The sequence below is a fragment of the Ailuropoda melanoleuca genome, chromosome 4 (assembly GCF_002007445.2).
Source record: "Ailuropoda melanoleuca isolate Jingjing chromosome 4, ASM200744v2, whole genome shotgun sequence".
NCBI lineage: Eukaryota > Metazoa > Chordata > Mammalia > Carnivora > Ursidae > Ailuropoda > Ailuropoda melanoleuca.
The window spans coordinates 119,310,536-119,334,581 of NC_048221.1; the positions used below are offsets into that span (position 1 = coordinate 119,310,536).

At 37.2% G+C, this 24,046-nt stretch overlaps 1 protein-coding gene across 1 annotated transcript in view; it reads left to right on the forward strand.

Moving 5' to 3' along the window:
- MEMO1 (mediator of cell motility 1) overlaps nt 1-24,046 on the forward strand; it is a 111,630-nt gene that overhangs the window by 41,078 nt on the left and 46,506 nt on the right. The window contains exon 2 of the mRNA XM_011237112.3: nt 9,456-9,537. The gene's annotated coding sequence lies outside the window, so the exon portion shown is untranslated. The remainder of the gene's footprint in view (nt 1-9,455; nt 9,538-24,046) is intronic.

The window sequence follows — 24,046 nt, forward strand, 5'->3', positions numbered from 1 at the left end:
CGTAACGCCGGGATCACGCCCTGAGCCGAAGGCAGACGCTCAACCGCTGTGCCACCCAGGCGCCCCTAAAACAGAGATTTAAAAGAGAATTTGAATTTGTGTATCACCTACTTTCTAAGAATCTGAGTTTTCTTTGTTGTCAAGGTTGTTTGAGGGGAAAAGCTGGAGAGGCATTGATCCTAATGGGAGGCTACAAACACCATTAAAAATAAATGTGTAAATTTTAAGCAGTGGGAGTCACTTATGGCTTCAAAGTAGTTTGGAGATAAAAGTTCATGCATTTATATATTGCTAATTTGTAGTTCATATAATTTTTTTTATGGTAATGAAAAATATCAATTATAAACCTTCCAAGAGCCTGTTAGCTACATTCATTCATGTAGCATGGACAAATAAACTCCTTTATGGCTGTGGACCTCAAGTTTTTTTTTTCCCATTTTTTAAAAATTAACATATAATGTATTATTTGTTTCAGGGGTACAGGTCTGTGATTCATCGGTCTTATATAATAATACCCAGTGCTCATTACAACACATACGCTCCCCAATGTCCATCACCCAGTTACTCTATCCCCCCACCCCCTCCCCTCCAGCAACCCTCAGTTTGTTTCCTGAGTCTCTTATGGTTTGTCTCCCTCTCTGGTTTCATCTGGTTTCATTTTTTCCTCTCTTCCTCTATGATCCTCTGCCTGTTTCTTAAATTCCACGTATCAGGGAGATCATATGATAATTGTCTTTCTCTGATTGACTTATTTCGCTTAGCATAATACCCTCTAGTTCCATCCATGTTCACATTTTAATACTAGTATCAGAGTCACCTGGACAGCTTGTTAAAAAGGCTTGCTTAAAAAATGGTCACCATCTCCAGAGATTGATGACAGGTAAGAACTAGAGATCTGTTCCTTAAATAAACACATCAGATGATTCTGACCTCTTGACTGTTGTTGGAGGAGCCCCATTAGTTAAAAAATTTAATGGTAAGAGCATATCAAAATCTTCAGGATTGTAATTTAAAACAGCAGCATGATGCAGCAGAATAGGCTTGATTTTGAATTTGACTTGTCTTCTGTAAAGACCTGTAGATAGTAGTTGTTTGCTAAACGTTGGTAATGGGAAACTTGTGGCTGGCAAGAATCATGTTGCTATTCCATGGTCCAAGTAGAAAATACATATCTCAGAAGCCAAAAATACATTTTTGTTAGAAGTTAAATTGCTTTGGTTGAAGAAATATTTGATTTTTCAAATGCCAGATATAAGGTCATTAGATTTTAATTTTTATCAAGTGGGATAATGGGCTAAATTACTTTCTCTTTCAAAATATTATTTTGATGAGAGTGGTGAGGTTATGGTGAAACAGGCATTGTCATACATGGTGCATAATTATGAATGGATGCAATTTTGGATAGCATTTTGAATCTATGTATTAAAATCTTAAAACAGCTCATACTGATTTACATAGTAATTCCATTTCTGAGAATCTCAAAAGTAAAAAAATTTAAATATGAAATAGATACACGTACTATAGAATTTTTTATAATAGTACAAAAAATTGGAAACTATCTAAGCATCTTATGTTGGAGAGATACTTAAAGAAGAGGTGATCCATTCACACAAGGAAATACTGTTTAGCCATAAAATGCCTTTAAAAGGTTCATAATATAGGGAGATGCTTATGCTATAATGTTAACATGTAAATAAAAGCAGGTTACAGAATTATAGATCATTTTAAGACTTATAAGGAAATTTGGAAAATTAAATTTTCAGATTTTTATAATTTTGGGATTATTGGTTTTCCCCCATAATATACATTTCCCCAATTTTCTATATTGAACATATTTTTATAACAAAAAATAGCAAACAAAAATCAATATTTTGATCCTAAAAAATGAGTTTACATAAGCTACTACAGCCAGGCACTATCAAGGGATTTAGTCATATCATTTAATAGGGATAGGGAATTTGCTTATAAACAGAGAATAGGAGTAGGAATAGAGAATCCAAATTAATGGACTATCAGTGGGATCACTGCTAAACCTGTTTAGACCAGACTACAGTTTTGTAAGTGACCTGAAGGGAGAAATACAGTGTGATCCTCCAAATTTGCAACCCTTTTAGGTATGAAATGCCAGTGAAATTGGTATTAACTTTGTGAAAATTTTGAGAAACTGTATATGAGTGGGCAGAAGAGTGGTTAAGTGATTTCCCGTGGGACAATTGTAAGAATTGGTTGGTATAAACTAAAAGTTATTCATAAGACGATTAATTGCCCCTATGCAATGGTATTCTGAACTACAGAGTTTAACCAAAAAATTGTAAATAAATTCTTAAAATGTTTAAATAAATTGGTGGGTAATAAGGAATCCAAGATACTTGGATTTGGCCTACCTTTGAGGTTTTTGTCAAGGAGAACAATCAGTGTTCTTCACAGCAAAGGTTTTTTGGGGAGGGTTGATACAGTAATGCTCTGGATAGTTTTGGGTTAGATTCAGTGTGACAATTCTTGTGGTTCTAAGAGCATGTTATTTTCTGTATGAGGAGTCCTATCACAGATACATAAAAGCAAATAGTATCCCTTGAGATGTATCTAAAAATAAGATATTAAGTTTTATAAGTAGCACAGCAATTAATTTTAGGTATGTGATCACAGTACAGCATCAATAAAGGGAGAAAGAATTTGGGGAGAACTGCCGAAATATTACTTTTAAAATTAAATGAGGTTATTATAGTTGATAAGGCTTCTCAGAAACACTTATCAATGTAGTGAGAAGCAGTGGTCTCAAATGCTGGTTTTTGACGAATTTTTTGCTGTTCTTCATTGAAATGAATATCAGAACATTGTAGTAAGTGTAGTTTATAGTGCCTACTGTATTTCATCAATTTTAAGGTGTATATTTTCCCACATTTTAACATTTCTGAAATTGAGATATTTTGTAATCAGTGGCACCTAAACATCATTGTTGGTTGTGAAATAGTTGCCACTGTCAACATATATGTGAACTCAAGAATTAACCCTGCTTGTATGACTAGACAACTGCAACCCATTGATGTTACTTAATATACTGTTTAAGGACCGTTTATGGAAGAGATTACCATTCCTGAGTTGTCTTCTGGAGCCTGTGGTTAGTTACGTCTTCTGGTGACCCTTTTTGTAAGATCAAGAAATATATGGCATGGGAACTTGTATAGTCAGTTGCTTGGATGAGAGTCCTAGAGGCAATAGAACACTTTTATTTATTTATTTACTTACTTATAAAGATTTTATTTTTTTGAGAGAGAGAGCATGCACAAGCAGTGGGGAGGGTCAGAGAGAGAGGGGCAAGCAGACTCCCCACTGAGCAGGGAGCCTGATGTGGGGCTTGATCCCAGGACCCTGAGATCATGACCTGAGCCAAAGGCAGATGCTCAACCGACTGAGCCACCCAGGTGCCCCTAGAGGAACACTTTTAAAAGAAATATTGCATCACTAATTCTCCAAATGGTACAGAGGATGATTTTATGGAAAAAGAAAGAGTACCAATGACTGTGAGTTAAAAAGCAATTTAGATATCAGATTGTGAATTTGAAGACATTTTTCAGAATCTCTTTTTTTATTATTATGTTCAATTAGCCAGTGTATAGTACATCATTAGTTTTTGATGTAGTGTTCAGCAATTCATTAGTTGCATATAACACCCAGTGCTCATCACCACACGTGCCCTCCTTAGTACCAAGAATACTTTGAATTTATTTTGCTTCTTAAAATATAAACATGAGTATCATAATTAATGTCTAAATAAGTTTAAAAGAGCTTTTCCAACAAATAAAAAATAAAAAATTCAAAGTGATAAGTAGCCATATGTCCTAGTTTAATTCAGAGGTTTTTGTCTTTCTTAGTACATAAAATAATGGTGCACATTGATACTGCTGGTATCTTGGAGTCAATGAAATGTAGTTAATTCATTCAGTTTAAAGGACTGAGATTATCTTAAAATTGTACTCATCTTACTTTTTGGTGTTATTTATTTTATGAAGTCATGGTGATAATAGATAAATCGTTGGTATGTTTTAAGTGTCCTTTCTTAGTAAAATAAAAAAGTGGCACCCCATTTTGGTTCCCCCCATTTTTTTGGAAATTTTATTGGCCTGTAAAATTCAGAGATCCAGCAGCCACTGTTATAAAAAGTCTAGCATAAATTATTTTATTTATTTATTATTTATTTATATAATAAATAAATTTCATTTAAATAAATTTTATTTATTATATAAATATATATATTTATTAAATATTTTATTTATTTATATAAATAAATAAAATTAAAGATTTTATTTATTAATTAGAGCACAAGCAGGAGGAGCGGCAGGCAGAGGGAGAGGGCGAAGCAGACTGCTTGCTGAGCAGAGAGCCCAACAGGGGGCTCAATCCCAGGACTCTGGGATCATGACGTGAGCTGAAGGCAGATACTTAACTGTGACTGAGCCAGCCAGGTGCCCCTATCTTAATATTTTTGACTACAGGTTAATTTTTTTAGTTTGAACAGGTTTCACGGAATGATTGCCAACAAAATACTAGGTGCTGACGGCGTGCTTTTGTTTTAATTTGTATTTTTTGCTTCTGCTTTGTCTCTTGTTACTTTGCCTTAACAAATCCCATGGAATTAAGTTTACTGTGTTAATAGGTACCACTTAAAAAGAATGGTAAAAAAAAATTATAGCTGTTGGTCATTCTTTATATATGAGGGATACTTTGAGCAACACTGGAAGGCTCTTCTCACCAAAAATGTCTCTTTCTTAGCTTGTCTGAGATTTGTATCTTTCAGGCATTCTTTATATTTGAGACACTGACAGTTAGAAGCTCCATGAAGGCAGGCATTGTGTCTGTCTTGTTTAGTGCTGTAACTATAGCATCCATTCCACTTCTTAGCACATAAGTAGGTGTTCCATGAATATTTATTCAATTAATAAATGAAGGCAAATGTTATTTGTGATGTTAAAACATTATTGGTCATAGTTAAGACCATGATGTGCTAATTTATTTAATAGAAGAAGAGAAGAGCTTATAGAACACATGACTGTTGTTCAGCATGAGCAGGCCACTAAAATTTTTTGTTTGCAAAGAAGAATAGGAACAGCAGGCCCAACAGAAAAGTGTAGAAAACCATTTTGGCTTACTTCATTACATATCTTAGAATGGTTCTGTTAACAAGTTGCATAGGAAAAGAAGAGCTGAGGAGGGGTGTGTATGTTTACTATCTCTATGGTTTTGTCACCATGAGAATAAACTTCCTTGTGAAATTGTTTAGCTCAAGTAGGTTAGAAACAGAAGTGTTCTCAAGTTGCATTACAGTAAATACAGCCCATTATTTATTGTTTGTTTCCTAAGGAAATACCTGAGCATTGATCCTTTGGGAACCTACTTTTAGTATCTTTTCCAAAGAAGTAAAATCCCTCTCAGGACAAGATCACACAGCCATTAGTTTTGCTAGGATTTAACAATACTTCTGATTTTTCCGCTCATCAGTGTGCCTTCAAGTCCTTTGTATTTGAAACACAAAGCATATTTTGTTCATCATCTTTATGTGTTAAAGATACCGTATTGCCAAGTATCAGCCTCTCTGGAAGAACTCAAATTCATTTTTTTACTTGATACTTTATAGATCAACAGTTAAGCAACCATAATAAGTAGATATGATCAGTTGTCTTACTCAAAGTTGCAGTTTACCTTTTACCTTAGGATCCTTCTGAGGAAGTTGGTCCTTGTAATAGAAGGACTGCTAAAAGACCTTGATTTAGTGCTTAAAAATCAGTGAATTTGGTGGCAGTAGAGTGGCTGAATTGGGAGATAATATGTTCTTTGCTTTTACCCATTATTCAGTTTCTGTTTTGTAAACTTCCTGTATGTGGAAATATTTAGAGCAATACTTATATTAAGTCAATATGAAGTTTATTTGGCAACTAAAAATTTACATTGAAAATATGAACTATTTTTCCTTGAGTTACTAATGAGGTTATGTAATATAATTTTTTTGGAATTGTTCTTAAATTTAAGTTTTTAAAATAAACTACATTTTTTGCTGAAATCAGAACTTTTTTGTACTTTGGCATTTTATAGATGGGCTGTTCATTATAAACTTGACTTGTTTCTGTGTATAGTCCTACATATATACAGAGGGATATCCAAGTCAGTTGACATTTAATCTCAATGGATATCAGGGAAAAACAAATGAGAGGAAATAAAGGAATATTATTTCATACCTATCATATTGCCAAAAAGTTAAAAATTCTGACAGTATCAATATTGGTAAGGATGAGGGGAAATGGGAATTTTTAAACATTGCCGATGTCAGAGAAATATAATTTAAACTGAAAACCTCCATTTCAGAGAAACCTCTCTTCAGAGGCAGAAGAGAAAGAAAATAAGCATTGAGCCAGAATGTGAAGCACATCACAGGCAGTCTGCTAAGAGATCTCAGTGATCTAAAGAGAGCTCACCCTTTTACATGGCCAGATACAGCCCATTACATACATGTTCTCAAGATAAATTGTAAGTCGTGCTCAAGTCAGAGGACTTGAAAGCAACATTTCTCACACATAATTCATTCTAAATCAGTTGGTAATTGGGGTGACCATATGTATTTGTTAAATGGCTAAAATAAACTTGTATTCTTATGATAGGAGGTAATTTTGCAACTTGGAGCTACGTGGCCAGCTAGTTAGGTTCCTGTCTTCCCACAGAAACTGGCAGAAAGAAGGTGCTATCTCCTTTGGTGCAAATTACATTTCAAAGAGTCCTGGGTTGCTGCTTAGAAGCTTGCTTACTTACTTACTTATTTATTTATTATTTAAAATAAGCTGCACACCCAACATGGCGCTTGAACTCAGGATCCCGAGATCAAGAGTGCATGATCTAGTGACTGAGCCAGCTGGGGTGCCTAGAAGCTTATTTAGCTTTTAAAAAGTTTTACATATATTTCAAAGGGATAGAGAAAGAATTTACAAGTTCTCTAGAGAAAGTGCTCTAAGAAAAGTGTGGGGGGTATCGCTTCCCTTATTTATTTATTTATTTAGTTATTTTATTTTAAGTAGGCTTTATGCCCAAAGTGGGGCTCAGACTTACAACCCTGAGATCCACAGTCTCATGTTCCACTGACTGAGCCAGCCAGGTGCTCCATTCTTCCCCTATTTTTAACAAGAAGAATGAAACTTCTCATTTTTTATGCCCTTACACTGATGGGTAAATTGATCTAGGCACTGTAGTGGGCAATTTGGAGTGTTCTGGTAGAGTTGAAGATGTGCATACTCTATGATCCAGCACTTTTATTTGTAGTTTAATCCCAGAAAAACTTTTTTAATAAAAGAAGATATATTTATTCATTTGAGGGGGGGGAAGCTAGTGAGTGTGGTAGGGAGGGGCGGAGGGAGAGGGAGAGAATCCTGAGCAGACTCCCTGCTGAGCGTGAAGCCTGATGGAGGCTCCATCCCACACCCTGAGATCATGACCTGAGTGGAAATCAAGAGTTAGTTGCTGAACTGACTGAGCCAGCCAGGCGGCCCCCAGAAAAACTCTTAATACTTGTTTATAAGAGACTTGTAAAATTGTATATTAACAGTGAAACAACAGAAACAACCAAGTGTCTGTGAAGAGAATGAATAGACAAATTTTGGTATATTTACGCAGTATAATACAGCATTGAAAGTGAGTGAACTAGAGCTACAAAATCAACATGAGTACCTGTTATGAATAATGTCAAATACTAAATCAAGTTACAGAGGAACATGCACAGTATAGTTATATAATATTTAAAAACATGCAGAACAATACTTGTGTAGAACAATGCATATTTTTATGGATATATATGTTAGTAAAAGTATAATGCAATGATAAACACGAAAATCAGAAAGTGATTTTGATTTCCCTCTGAGGAGGAAAATGTATAATGGGATCAGCAAGGTTTTCAAGTGTGTCTATAATATTTTATTTCTTAATAAAGGGAGATCTTAAGTAAAGAATATTAAAATTTAATTTATTTGGGTAGTGGGTACTTGGATGTTTGTTTTATTATTATCTAGATTCTTTTGTAACGTTTAAATATTTTATGATTAAATGCTTAAAAAAAGAGAGCCAGAGGAAAAAAGGGCTAGAGAAATGGGTGGTAGTTGGGGGGTAATCAGTCTGCTTATATTCCATATTTGCATGCTAAAGGTAACGATCTAGTAAAAGTTCGTGCAGGAGACTGGGACAGTTACAGTTACAGTTACAGGAGCAGAGTCCTTGAGAAAAAAAAGTCCTTGAGAAGAAAAACAAGGGGATCCAGTGCAGAAGGAATTTGTTTGACTTTTGATAGGAGTAAGGTCAATGTGTTGACACAGGAGAGAAGACAGAATAAATAGTAGGAAGAGGAAGTAGTTCTCTTCTGAGTTTAGGGTAACTAATGTCCAGGTTTGCCTGTGACTAAGAGATTTCCCAAGATGCAGGACTTTCAGTGCTAAAACTGGGAGAGTCCTGGGCATACCAGGGTGGTTGGCCATCTTCTGATATTCCTTGACAAAATGAAAAAGCATGATCATCTGCTGGGGTGAGAGGGGGATGAGGCTTTAAGGTAAAATGAGAAGTAATTATCTTAAGGCCAGGAGAGCAAATTCACTGGGCTTTGTTAAGGGTCTGCTGAAATTTATGGGTATAAATTTAAAGTTCATATAGTTGTGTTTCTTTGTCATCTCATTCAGCTGTACAAGTGAAGGTACTGTGTTAAGTGGAAAGTTGGTTTTAACTGTGATTTGACTGTGATGGAGGAGAGAGGAGCAAGAGTGAGGGCGTAGGTAAGGAAATGATTATAGTGATGGATCAGGTCTCAGGCTGGGGAAGAGGGGAAGAAGAAAGGAGAGGAAGGATAGCGGGAGAAGTAACTCTGAATCTGTTGGCAATCCACAGATTTCTAGAAGTGAACTGGAAAGATAGGCAGTGAGGAGAGTGGGATGCTTGAAACTGAGATTTTTGACATAGCATAGTCACTGGTTATCAATGTGATTACCAGAGTAGGGGCTGGAGTGGGGAGAAGGAAAGGTTTTGGGTATGGGAATGATCAGTCCATGGGTGTGATTTTAGTGATTAAGGCAAGTTTTGGTGCTCTGTAAACAATCACTCAGGTGTTTCCTTTTCATATGCCAAGAGTCTTCTGTTTCTTGTTTTATTCTGTTTAAACAGTGCCTCAAATTGTAGATTGTATTGTTGTTCTGGAATGAAGCTGGTTGTAAATAAGTAAATGGATAAAAGCAAATTTTGTTTAATCAGTACATGGCCTTATCTATGTCTTGCTTAGTAGTTGGTTAAGTTTCAAACATTAACATCCAAGCTAATGATCCCACTGCCCATTAAGCTATTTTAGTCCCAAATAGGTTCAATAAGGACTTTGTGTCATGTATGGTTATATATAGTACATTTCTCTGCTAACTCTGATTTCCCTCTTTCTCTTTTTATAGGACCGCAGCTGAATGCACAGCTAGAAGGTTGGCTCTCACAAGTACAGTCTACAAAAAGACCTGCTAGAGCCATTATTGCACCGTAAGTTTTAGGAGTCTTTACTCAGAATGTTTCATATGTTAATTATTAATATAGAGGAGTATCTACAGATGGAACTAAAACATTGAAAAATAAATCCTATGTTGAGCTGAAGAAAGTATATTTAGTTATTTTCATAATTCCTTTGGCTTTCACTTTAACTCAAGGATAAGGAATTGGCTGTTTTCTCGGGTGCAGTAATTTTAAAATTTATTTTTTGGTAATAAAACTGACTTAAAGCAGAGGGTGATTTGCGATGCATAAACTTGGTGATTTCAGATTGATGTAAATGAGTAAGTTCTGTTTTAAATAATAAAAAGATATACTTTAATTCAGCTAACTTTTTCCTTATAATGAAAAAGTTGTGTTAAACATAATACCATGCAATATGGAGTAGCAACCAGATATTTCGGGAAGGTGTAGCTATCTCTTTTTTTTTTTTAAATAATGAAAAATCTGTGATTGTTTTGGCTTTGAATCTTAGAAGGCTTTCTAGAACTACAAGCTAACAAATACAGTTAACAGTGTGTCTGTATGTGATAGGAATTCACTTCATTTTGATTTGGTTTCCAGTGCTGACTTTCAAAACACATTTTTTAAAGCACATGTTAACTGTTTTCCAAGAAGAGTGAAGTTTGGAGTTTGTCCCATTTCTTTCACAGCAGTGTCTTTTATGTAACTTCTGTTGTTAGGTTTGGTGCCCTGATGAATGAAAAATAGTGAAAATAATAATAGCATCCACTTATTGAAGAGTATGAGAATTAAATATGTAAATACACACGAAGAGCCTACATTAATGTTTGGCACTAGGTATTTAATGTGTCAAACATTTTGTTAAGTGGTCCATTTGTATGATCTAACTTGATCTCATTTAATAGATATAGGAGGCTGACTGTACCACTTATAAGTTTTGTGACATACAAGTTACTTAATTTCTTATGCCTTTGTCTCATTGGTAAAATTGGAATATTAATAGTACCTCCATATAGTTTTTTGATGATTGAGTTAATCTTTATAAACTTTTAGCATAATAACTTAGGCTATTATTTATTTAGTCATTCAGCAAATACGTACCCAGCTAAATGCCAGGTGTTCTTAGTCCTGCTTTTTATTTCATTAAGGTATTTTGGGGAAGTTTTATCTTGTTCTTTTGTTTGGGACATATTCCTGTTTCTCAGTTTAGTTGACTTTCTGTGTTTGTTGCTATGTATGAGTCTTTAAAGAGTGGCCTCCTGTAGGAGATGAACCTTATCTTTCAACCTTGCCCTAGCTCTTGGTTGTCTCTGAAACCTTTGTGACTGTCTAAGCAGCCTGATTTATTCTTGATAAGTCCCAGTTGTTGAACGTGTGCCAAGACTTGTCAGTGTTCTGAAGGGGTCGGATCTCAGGCAACCCCTAGTTATAGGCTTATTGGAAGCCAGACCTTCTGGCAGCGGATTTTGAAATATGCAGATATATATAGTCCTGTGGGATTGTAGTTGTAAACTCTGTTGGCCTCCAGACCAGGTGATCTAAAGGTGTCCTCTGGGCTACAGTGGCAAAAATTAGGGCTTCAGATGAGTGTATAAACTCCTTTCTGGGAGGTACTGGCAAAATGTAGTGAGGCTTAGGGAGAGTGTAAAGATGGTGTCCCCTGGCCTACTTTCCCTGAAAGCACCTCCACAGCCTCCAGATGTGTGGCAGATGTGACATGTGGCCCTCAGGCTGAAGCTCTGGAACAAGTAAATAGGTCTGTTTCACAGAAAGACTACGGATGTGTTTCAGACTGCTGTGTGGTGCCCTGGAGGTGGTAGTCTGCCAAGAACTGTCTCTCTTCAATTGTTACAGCCCTGTTGGACCCAGGAACACAAGCCCCCCTGGCCACCAGAGCAGGTGATCAAGGAGTGTCCCCTGTATAGACTGCATGCACCTGCCAGCTTTAGCAAGGCCACAGGAGAGCTTTCACAAGGCCGTAGGAGAGCACAGGGCTGGGTTGCCCTGTTGGTGCTATCAAGGCAGAGGGAGAGCACCATAAAGTCCCTGCCAGTGCCTCCGTCCCTGGCGAGAGTTCCAACAGGCCCCTGCCCCTTTGATAGTTGTTTTAAGATTAGCCGGTGAAACTCCTTCATATATAGTCTGGGCACTTTTCAAATTGCTGCTTTTGTGCTGGTTTCCAGGGTGACTGAGTCTGCATGTGAGCCCTTTAAGAAAAGTATCTCAGTTTCCTACAGCCCTTTGGGTCTCCAGGATGTGAGCCCTGTTGTTCAAAGTCAGATGTTTTGGGGGTTCATCTCTCTGTTACAGTTCCCAAGGATTGGGGTATGTGATGTGGGGCATAAACCCTTCACTCCTCAGGGAGAAACTCTGGATTTGTGAGATTCCTCCTGATTGTGAGTCCCCGTGCCAAGGGTGGGGTTTTGAGGAGACTGCATCTTGCCTCTCCTTCCCATCTTGATGTGACTCTTTGACCATTTGTTGCAAAGGAGCTATAGTTTTCAGGTCTTTTCCAGAGGGAATTGCTCGATATGTAGCAGTAGATTTGGTGTTTCCATGGGATGTGAGTTTAGGATCTTGCTCTGCTGCCATCTTGGACTACCCCTTAGTGCTGCGTTTTGAAGAAACTAAAATTGCTACTTTCATGATGCTTATATTTTAGTACTTGGGAAAACAGACAGTAAACAAATAATTACATAAAGGCATACATCAAAGGTATTGTGTGTTTGGTTCTAGACCACTGCAATTAATGAATATGGCAATAAAATAAGTCAAATGAATTTGTTTCCCAGTATGTAAAATTTGTGTCTATACTATAATGTATTCTGTTAAATGTATAATAGCATTACATCTAAGAAAAAGAGTGTACATACCTTAATTAGAAAATACTTATTGCTAAAAAATGTTAACCATTCAGTGAGTTATAATCACTGATCACAGATAGCCATAACAAATATAATAATAATAATAATTATTATTAATGATAATAAAGTTTGGAATATTTCAGAAATTACCAAAATGTGACACAGAGACATGAAGTGATCAAATGTTGTTGGAAAAATGGCACTGATGAACTTGTTTGATTCAAGGTTGCCACAAACCTTCACAATTCATAAAACAAAACAAAAAAAACAAACAACAGTGCAGTATCTGTAGCACAATACAGCAAAGCACAATAAAACGAGGCATGCCTATATATTCTGTATCAGGTGCTAATGGATGCTAAGAATAACAAAGCTGATAAGAGAATTTAGAGTGACAGTATGGGTAGGGAGGTGCTAGTTTATATAGGATAGTAAGAAGAAGTCTCCCTGATAAGGTAACATTTGAGCCTAAATAATACAAGAGAGAGGTTATGCAGATATGCAGGCAAAGGGCTTTCAGGTTGAGGAACAGCAAGTACAAAGGCTTTGCAGCAGGATATGCTTAGTGTATTTGAGGAAAAGCAAGGAGGACAGTGTAGCTGAAGTGATGTGTACAAGGGGAACAGTAGTGGATGAGATAGGCAGCAAGAGCTAGATCATGAGGAGGCTTTGTAGGCTCTTAAAAAACTTTGGTTTTTATTCTAAGTGATATGGCAAGTCAGGAGAAATTTTGAGCAGAAAAGTGACACGACTTGACTTAGTTTTGAAAAGAATTGTTCTTGCTATTATATGGATGGTCTGTTTTGTGGAAACAGGAAGTCGAGTTTAGGAGGCTTATTATAATAGTACAAGAAAGAGATGACATAGTGGCTTTGTTTGGGGGCTGGTGGTAGAGGTGATGTGAAGCAATGTGCTCTGGATATATTTCAGAGGTAGGCCCAGTAAAGTAGAAGAAGGGTCAGGAATGACTCTTGAGTTTTGGCCTATGAAACTGGAAAGATGGAATAGGTTTTATACTGCTAAGGGACAGACAGGGTAGAGGTGGGAAGTAGACTTTAAGGTGTTCATGTAGAAGCTAGGGTTGTATTTTGACCTTGTTAAATGTTTGCGATGCCTATTAGGTTTCCTGTAAGTGGAGAGTTCAAATGGGCAGCTAGATGTATGAATCTGGAGTGCAGGCTGTGTTGATATGTATATATCACACTTAAAGTCTAAACAGGCTGTGATTGCCTAGTGGGGAAAATATAGAGAAGAGAAGAGAAGAGGTTCAAAGGCTTAAGCCCTTAGGCAGACTAACTGTATTTAAAGATTAGGATGAAGACGAGCATTTGCAAAGGAGGTGCTGAAGGAGGATCGGTGGGGCAGGAGGAAAACCATGAGTGAGTGGTGTCTATAGGAGGCGAAACGATGAAAAATGTGTCAGGGAGGAGACAATTAATTAGCTATCTCAAATTATGCCAATAGGTCAAATAAGATGAGGACTGAGAATTGAAGATTGGGTTTGATAATATGGAGATCACTGGTGGCCTTGATGTAGACAATTTCTGTGGAGGTGAAAGCATGATCGCCGTGGGGTCAAGAATCAGAGAGGTAAATAAAGTGAGGATAGTTTTTTTTTTTTAAAGATTTTATTTATTTATTTGAGACAGAGAGAGCATGAGTGGGGTGAAGGGAGGAGGGAGAGGGAGAGAGAATCTCAAGCAGACTCTGCGCTGAGTGTGGATCCAGACACAGGGCTCAGTCTCACGACCCTGAGATCATGACCTGAGCCAAAATCAAGAATCCGACACTTGACTGAGTCACCCAGGTGTCCTGAGGGTAATTTTTTTTTTTTTAAGATTTTATTTATTTATTTGAGAGAGAGAAAGTGAGGGCATGAGTGCAAGTGACAGAGAGGCAGAGGGAGAAGCAGGCTCTCCACTGAGCAGGGAGCCTGAAACAGGACTCAATCCCAGGACCCTGGGATCATGACCTGAGCTGAGGGCAGATGCTTAACTAACTGAGCCATCCAAGTGCCCCAGGAAAGTTGTTTTTTTTTTTTAAATGGACTTTTCTATAAATCAAGGAAATGGGGCAATGGGAATATGTTGTCCAGTGAGAAATTTTATGTAAGGTGGGAGATATTAAAGTGTTTATAATATAGGTGAAATGATCCAGTAGAGAAAGAAAAATTGATGCAGGAATGAAAGGGGGAAGTTTGCTTAATCCTTGATTGGGTGAGAAACAATGGATTAATAATCATCTCTTTATAGTAACTCATGACATAGGGTCTATGTCATTCTTATCATTTTGCTGGTATTTGACTATTGTATGCTACCTTCCTAGTTAAAACTTGTTTCAAATGTGGGAACTGTGCTAAATCAACATATAATTAAGTCAAGTTAGTTATTCATGAAAATGTAGTTAGACTTGTTTCCCTTTTATAGTTAGCTCTAAGCTGAAATTGGCAGTGGCCTGCGAAATGAAATGTTTGAGTCTAAGTTACGAATATATTGATTTGTAAAAGATTTCCAAGTTACTTTAGGTTTTAAAATGGGTACTTGAAGATAGTTTTGGCTTTGTTGTGCATGTTTCTGTTATATAGTGACTTTGTAGTTCTTTTTATGCATATATAATGCAACTTCAATTTTGCTAACATATGTAAACTTTAAATATAGTCAAGTGTATCTTATTATTATGGTTTCCAGAAGTAATTATTTTCCTTTCCAGAGGTGTGAATTTTTTTGTTGTTGTTGTTAGAAAAGTAACAAGAAATATTTTATTGTTCTATAGGCGCAAAAGGGTCTTTGTTAAGAACGTGCCCATTTAGTAATAGAAAACTTAAAATTTTAAGATTCCTACTTTTATTTCAAATCAAGTCTATTAAAATAAACATATTTTTTTAAGATTGTATTGTTAAGTAACCTCTACACCACCTGGGACTCGATCAGCTTTTCTTAGATTTTGCCTTCATAGGCATAAATCATGTAAGGGGAGCCTTAAAAAACAAATCTCAGAACCTAGATAGCATACTTTTAAAAGTTCTTAAACAGATTGCTTATTTGTATATTGATATAGATTAAATAGAATAATGTTGTTAAAGAATAAATATTGACCCATAAACCAACTATTGATCAATCTTAATGATTCTAATCCATGAGGCATATAGGCAGGTGGCAGGTGTAGTTGGGGAATTCAAAACAATTTAATTTGATTGAAAAACGTCCTTTGGTTGAATTTAGGACAACTTTATTTGTCTTGAGGTATAGGAAACAGTATGTTGCCCAGGGATATATATTGAAATGATCTCATGAACTAGAAGTTCCAAAAACCTTCCTACCATGACTGCCAGACACCTTGATGCCAGAATTGTTGTTTATTTTGCAGTATGCAGGAGTAACTCAGCAACCCTTAGAATGGAGCTGTGCATTAAGTGTGTATCACTTAAGAAACCTCTTATTGAATATAAAAATATAATCAAATAATTGGGAGGGGGCTTACTTATACAATAAGGCACATCCTATGGATGTTGAAGGCGGCCTCATACATTTAAACTAGAGTTTGTTTTTAGTAGTGAACCTAGTAGGAGTAGTATGGAGTAAAGGATACTTTAACTTTTCATTGTGTACCTTTCTTTATTGTTTGACTTTTTTATACTGTGTGCATGTGTTACTTTTTTTTTTTTTAAGATGCTATTTTTTTATTTGACACAGAGAGAGAGCTAGTGAAAGAGAGGGAGAGAGAGAGAGCACAAGCAGGGGGAGCAGCAGGCAAGAGGCAGAGGGAGAAGCAGGCTTCCTGCTGAGCAAGGAGCCCCAATGTGGGGTTCGATCCCAGAACTCGGATCATGACCTGAGCCCAAGGCAGACGCTTAACCAACTAAGCCGTCCAGCGCCCCTGCATGTATTATTATTATTATTATTATTTTTTAAGATTTTATTTATTTATTTGACAGAGATAGAGACAGCCAGAGAGAGAGGGAACACAAGCAGGGGGAGTGGGAGAGGAAGAAGCAGGCTCATAGCAGAGGAGCCTGATATGGGGCTCGATCCCATAACGCCGGGATCACGCCCTGAGCCAAAGGCAGATGCTTAACCGCTGTGCCACCCAGGCGCCCCTGCATGTATTATTTTTAACATTAAAAACTAGTTTAAAAAATTTAAAAGCTAGGAAACATTTATATAGAAGACCAGTTTACATATAGTAAAGTATACCTTTTCAGCTCTACTGGTGTATATGGTGAGACAATGAATCTTCATAAATCATGTAGTTAATTTAAATTATTGGAGATGTGTAGCTTGTTTATTTCTAGTCCTTGTTTATTTTTAAGCAATAGGTTATTCATGGCAGTATCTCAGGTCCTGTATATTCTAGCAGTAAAATGATCTGGATATGCAACATTGTAGTTAGTTTATTCTTATTTGACTTGAATAACTTTAATAACTTCCCTTAGTTCATAATATTGTTTACTTAATATTTGTGAGATTCCATTTTGTAAAAATAAAATATTCTGAATAATGACTTTCTAACCTGAACATTTTTGGGATATAATAATCTAATATTTTTCTATGAAGCAGGAATCTTGAGGGCCCCTGAGGAATGCCTATGAAAATAAAAGGACAAAGGACAAGGTGCAGCGAAACAGAATGGAGAGTTGCAATGTGAGGCTGCTGCTTCTGGAAACTGCTTAGAGCGAGTTGTTGTTCAGGTGGATCCCATGTGCTCACAAGTGTTTTTAAACTTAGTTTCTAGCTTTCTAGATCATAGCTTACCTTAAGTATATCTTGTAGACTTTTCTTATTGCTTCAGGAGATAATTTCATCTGGTCCAGTCTTCTCATTTCATCTCGTTCACTCTTTTTATTTTGTGTTTTTGTTGCTGTTAAGTAGAACTAAGACTGTGAGAACCTGATTTTGTTGAATCCAAGGGTTTTTGTTGTTGTTGTTTTAATTGTTCTCCATATCCTCCTTGATGAAAAGCCTCTCATAGAATGTGTGGTAGACTTTTGGTATTCACACTTTATGCTATTCACCTGTAACCTTGAAGGTCTCAGAATGAGCAAGTGAAAGTCCATGTCATTTAGTAATTGGTAATTTTCCTGACATAGGAATTTAAATTATACCCACACTGCAAGGTTGCTGTGTGGGAAACTGTCATTTAACCAGTGAATGACTGTGGACAATGGCCTTGCACCCTCGTTTGATTGCAGTTCTGTGTGGGGCACAGAAATTCTGGAAAGTAAGGAGCTGGACTTGGTGATATAAATGGTCTGCTGTGAAGGAGTAAAGGGAGAAGCAAAATTTCCCTGTGTTACAAGAACGATCAGTTTTTAGAGGCATGGTTTTAGTCTAATGAGAAATGATAGATATTAAAGTATGATTTTGAGTTTGCCTTCATTGAGGTTACATTGGGAAAAAGAGTGACCTGGAAAAGCTAGCAGGGATGACTTTGCATTAAGGTTTCAAGAGCCTGTGAAATACTGATTGGGATACACTTTTACAGTGTATATTTGATTATCTGCAGAGCTCACATTTTCATTGGTCTTCTCACTATAATGCACAAAAGAAAAACAACCTTAGATGTTTCCTTAGTGAAGCCTCTTTTATTATGAGTGATCCCTTAATGAAACCTTGTTTCCACATATATTTAGAATCATAGATTCTATTAGCAAGAGAAAGGTCTAGGAGCAGAGGATCATTGGAGAGATTTGATGATTATTACCATGGCTCTCTTCATTACCATGTATCTGGGCCAGGATAAAGGAAAGTACTAGAAATTCTTTTCTTTGGCTATGATTGTGGTCCTTTCATGAAGCAGAGTTTCTCATGATGTGGGTTAAGAAGGATGGTACACTTAAAGATTTTTTAAAAAAATACTCTGTACTATATTCTCTTTTCAAGTTAAGACTCTCTTTTTGCTGAAATCATGGAATCTGAGTTCTATTGTAAAACATATTTACCTCAGTTAATCATGCTTTCAAAACCACCCACCTTCCCTACAGTCTTACAGGACATATGGTATTCTTCCAGTTTTTAAGTTTTTCCTACTGCATGGAAACCTTCCCTTCTTCCTTAAAATACATAGAGGTCTCTTATGATGGTTAAGAATGGGTTCTGGGGGGCGCCTGGGTGGCACAGCGGTTAAGCGTCTGCCTTCGGCTCAGGGCGTGATCCCGGCATTATGGGATCGAGCCCCACGTCAGGCTCCTCCTCTATGAGCCTGCTTCTTCCTTTCCCACTCCCCCTGCCTGTGTTCCCTCTCTCACTGGCTATCTCTATCTCTGTTGAATAAATAAATAAAATCTTTAAAAAAAAAAGAATGGGTTCTGGAACTCTACTGCCTACCTTTAAGTCCTGGTGTGGCCACTTACTATTTGTGTGACCTTGATCAAGTTTCTTAACCTTTCTGCTTTAGTTTCTTCATCTCTAAAAGAAAAATAATAATTCCTAACTCAAAGGGTTGGTGCGAGGATTAAATAAGTTACTGCTTTGAATTATGTGGATGCGTGACACAGAGTAAACTTTCAGTAAATGTTAGTTATTACCATTATCATAATTATCCTCTTCCTCATCCACGCTGTACCTACTCGGTCACTAAGGTACGTCAGTTTTTCTTTTTAGACTGTAGAACATTCATGTCTCATTTCCCACTGGCCCTGGGACCTTTCTAGACCATGACAGTTGCTACCTCAGGCCACGGTTTCCAAGACAGTGTCAGTACTTTTTTCAGTACTGGACTAATAACAGTTTTATATTGTCACTACCCTGCTCTGGAGGGTACAGCAGTTTTTCAGTAACTTGTTTTACCAAGCCCAGACTTCTCTGTCTGACTGTGTGGCTTCACGCTACTTCTTGTTCCACGCAGGCCAGTCTCATATTTTCTCACTTACATCAGACACTTGGACATTTGCTCATGTTCTTCCTTCAACTTTTATGCCCTTTTATGCCCTTCCTTTGTGCCTTTACCTCTCTACTCTTAGTATTTCTATTCTACCTATACTTTAAGAACCTAGTGTTTCTTTTTTCTTTTTTTTTTTTTAAAGATTTTATTTATTTATTTGAGAGAGAGATAGAGAGTGAGCAAGAGAGGGAGAGAAGGAGCACGAGGAGGGAAGAGGGAGAAGCAGACCCCCTGCTGAGCAGGGAGCCCGGCGCAAGGCGCAAGGCGCAAGGCTCAATCCCAGGACCCTGGGATCACGACCTGAGCCGAAGGCAGATGCCTAACTGAAAAAGCCACCCAGGCACCCCCAAGAACCCAGTGTTTCGTTTCGTTTCGTTTCGGTTTCGTTTCTTTTCTTTTCTTTTCTTTTCTTTTCTTTTCTTTTCTTTTCTTTTCTTTTCTTTTCTCTTCTCTTCTCTTCTCTTCTCTTTTCTTTTCTTTTCTTTTCTTTTCTTTTTTTTAAGATTTTATTTATTTGACAGAGAGAGACAGCGAGAGAGGGAACACAAGCAGGGGGAGTGGGAGTGGGAGAAGCAGGCTTCCTGCTAAGTAGGGAGCCCGATGTGGGGCTCTATCCCAGGACCCTGGGATCATGACCTGAGCTGAAGGGCGATGCTCAAACACTGAGCCACCCACGCTCCCCAGAACCCAGTGTTTCTAAGACGGCTTTCTGGCTTTTAAGAACTACGCTTGGGGTGGGAACAGGATTGGTAACACTGGAAGATATTCATGCTGGAAAGACTGATTGAAAGATCAGAGTGTGGACTGAGGGTCAGGGTCTTTAAATTCAAGAATGGCAAACAAGAATTGAAGTCTGAGAAGCAGATCTAAGGTGGAAGGACCAGTTTAAACTATAAGGATTTAGACGTGGAAGGATGGGATATGAGTGATGACTGAGAGCAAAGCAGTATTGAAAACATGAGATGTCATTCAGGTTTGAGACAGACGAGGACAGGTCCTAATGGATCAAATGATTTTTAAGGTCCGCATGACTGGGCAAGATAGCATATTTCTGAATTGATAAGGGAGAGCGAGTTATGTTAAGATCAGGAACAGCTGTTAGGAATCTGAAGTAGTCAGTATTGGGGTGTTGGAAAAGATTGAGCCCCTGGTTTGGCTAGAATATCACGGTCAGGAAAACTGAATGTACTAAGCCATACAACAACTTACATTTCTTTTGGCTATGATTAGAACTGGGTTGTGAGAATATTGTTATACTGAAGCAACTTGATAGGCTCTTTTGCCAGAGGTCTACAGATAGAGTGACTACCATTAATCCAACCAATAAGGCCTTCAGTGATTTCAGTGTGCTTAGTGTAGGTCCCATATTACTTAACTCATGATTAAGCATACTGCTATTGCTGTGATTGACTTATGTGAATCTCTTTTTCTCCATTTATAGTTTAAGCTAGATCAAATGATGACCCTTTTAAAAACAGGGCTCTATAGGTGATAGGATTAACATACAGCCGCATGTATTTAAAGTGTATGGTTGGATAGATTTGAAATATGTGTACGCCAGTGAAGCCATCACAATTAAGGTAATAAACGTATTCATCAACCTCAAGTTCCCTTGTGCCCTTTTGTAATTCTTCCCTTCTGTACCTCTCTGCCTCTTCTTTCCATCCACATCCATTGACTTACTTTGTGTTGCTACAAACTAGTTTTTATTTTTTAGTGGATTTTTACAGTATGAACTCTTTTTGTCTGGCTTTTCTCAGCATATTTCTTTCTTTTTCATCACCTTTTTTGCATAATTATTTTTGAGTTTATCAGTAGTTCATTCCTTTCTCTTGCTGAAGAGTATTCCATTGTGACTACACCTCACTTTGTTTATCCATTCACCTTTGGGGGAACATTTGGTTGTTTCTAGTTTTTGACTGTTACAAATAAAGCTGGGATGAACATTTGTGTACAGATCTTTGTGGTTGTGTTGCTATGAGTTGGAAAGCTGGATCATACAGTAGGAGTATATTTAACTTCTTTTTTTTTTTTAAAAGATTTTATTTATGTATTTGAGAGAGAGAGACAGCCAACGAGAGAGGGGACACAAGCAGGGGGAGTGGGAGAGGAAGAAGCAGGCTCCCAGCGGAAGAGCCTGACATGGGGCTCGATCCCAGAACTCCGGGATCACACCCTGAGCCAAAGGCAGACGCTTAACGACTGAGCCACCCAGGCGCCCCAGGAGTATATTTAACTTCTTAAGAAATTGCCAAACTGTTTTCAAAATTGGTTGTTAACATTTTACATTCCCACAGCATAGCTTGAGTTTCAGTTCCACATCCTTAGCATACTTGGTATGGTCACTCTTTTTAATTTTAGCTATTCTGCTGGGTATTTATTGGTAGCTTTTTGTAGTTTTAATTTACCTTTCCCTAAATGATATTGAGCATTCTTTCATGTGCTTATTTGCCATCCCAGTATATTCTGTGTTGAAGTATTTATTCATATCTTTTTCCTATTTAAAAAAATTATAGTAAAATATACATAACATAAAATTTACCGTCTTAGGCATTTTTATTTTTTATTTTTTAAAAAAGGTTTTTATTTATTTATTTGAGAGGGACAGTGAGAGAGAGAGAGAGCATGATAGGAGGGAGAGTCAGAGGGAGAAGCAGACTCCCCATTGAGCAGGGAGCCTGATATAGGGCTTGATCCCGGGACTCTGGGATCATGACCTGAGCTGATGGCAGATGTTTAACTGAGTGAGCCACCCAGGCACCCCAACATTTTTATTTTTATTTTTTTTAAAAGATTTATTTATTTATTGGAGAGAGAGAGAGAAAAAGAGTGGGCATGCATATGGGGGGAGGGGCAGAGGGAGAGGTAGAGAAAGAGAATCCTCAAGCAGACTCCCTGCTGGGTGCGGAGCCTGACTTGGGGCTCACTCGACTGAGCCACCCAGGCACCCCCCCCCATCTTACAGTTTAGTAGCATTAAGTACATTCACGTTATTTTGCAGCCAATTTTCAGAACTCTTCGTCTTACAAAATGGTTTCCTAAGTATTGGGTTTGTTTTGAAATTTCTTTACATATTCAGATATGAATCCTGTGTCAGATATATGCTTTACAATTATTTTCTCCCAGTCTGTGTTTTGTCTTTTCAGTTTATTGTGTATCTTGAAATCAGTTATGGCAGGAATGAATTACTCCACATTAATTGACAAATTGCTACAGATCAGGGCTTGATTTACTATTTGTTGATTGTCTATACTTAAGAAATGGGGAAAATGTTAATAATGCAGACTGAACTGAAAATTATGTTGTGTCTGTAGCTCTTACATTATAAAAAGTGTAAGAAATATGGAAGGAAATATTCCCTCTAATACTTGAAAACTGTTATCTAATCAGCAGAGAGCTCATTCAGGTCAGACGTATGTCTTCATTGTTCCACCCCTGTCAGTTGCAACCATCACTTGGCTATGTATATAAGAATTCAGCAAAAATCAGTGAAAGCATTCTGTGACAATCAATTGACTATGTGGAATTTACGATAAAGAGAATTACATATTTTTCATTATTTGTAAATTGTGTGGTACATATCTTTTTATCTCGGTTAAGTTTATATTAAGCTTATGTATACACGTAATATTTTTTTTTTTCTGTAGAGACAGTTGTTAAATGTTTACCAGCATACCACTGGCCACACACTAATAAGTAAGTGCCAGGAAAATGTGTCTAAACTCATGTAACTTGAATGAGTCAAGAAAGAAAAATGAGGTTGGGAAACAAAGTCATTCCATAGGTAATAAGAGAACGAAATCTAATTCTGAGAACAAAATATGAAAGGGATGCATAGTAGGGAGAGAAAATGGAAGGCACAATACACAGAAGGCCAAGTCAATTCTCTTATTACTAAAGACACAGAAGAAGTGAGTCATTTTCTTCTAGGAGTTTTATGGTTTCAGGTCTCACAGTTAGTTCTTCAGTCCATTTGGAGTTTATTTTTGTATATGGTATAAGAAAGTGGGGGGCGCCTGGGTGGCACAACGGTTAAGCGTCTGCCTTCGGCTCAGGGCGTGATCCCAGCATTATGGGATCGAGCCCCACATCAGGCTCCTGCTATGAGCCTGCTTCTTCCTCTCCCACTCCCCCTGCTTGTGTTCCCTCTCTCGCTGGCTGTCTCTATCTCTGTCAAATAAGTAAATAAAATCTTTAAAAAAAAAAAAAAGTGGCCCATTTTCATTCTTTTGCATGTAGCTGTCCAGTTTTCCTAATACCATTTGTTGAAGAGACTGTTTATTCCCTATTGTAAATCCTTGCCTCCTTTGTCATAGATTAATTGACCATATAAGCATGGATTTATTTCTAGGCCCCTATTCTGTTCCATTGATCTGTCTATTTTTGTGCCAATACCATAGTCTTTTAATTACTACAGCTTTGTGGTATATCTTGAAATCTGGGATTGTGATACCTTCAGCTTTGCTCCTCTTTCTCAAGATTGCCTTGGCTATTTGGGGTCTTGTGGGGTTCCATACAAATTTTGGGGTCTTGTGGGGTTCCATACAAATTTTGGGGTCTTGTGGGGTTCCATACAAATTTTAGTACTGTTTTTTCTAGTTCTATGAAAAATACTGTTCATATTTTGATAGAGACTGCTTTGGCTATAGAAACATTTTTCTAGATATCTTTTTAGGCAAGGGAAATAAAAGCAAAAATAAACTATTGGGACTACACCAAAATAAAAAGCTTTTGTACAGCCGAAGAAACCATCAACAAAACAAAAAGTCAGCCTATTGAATGAGAGAAGATATTTG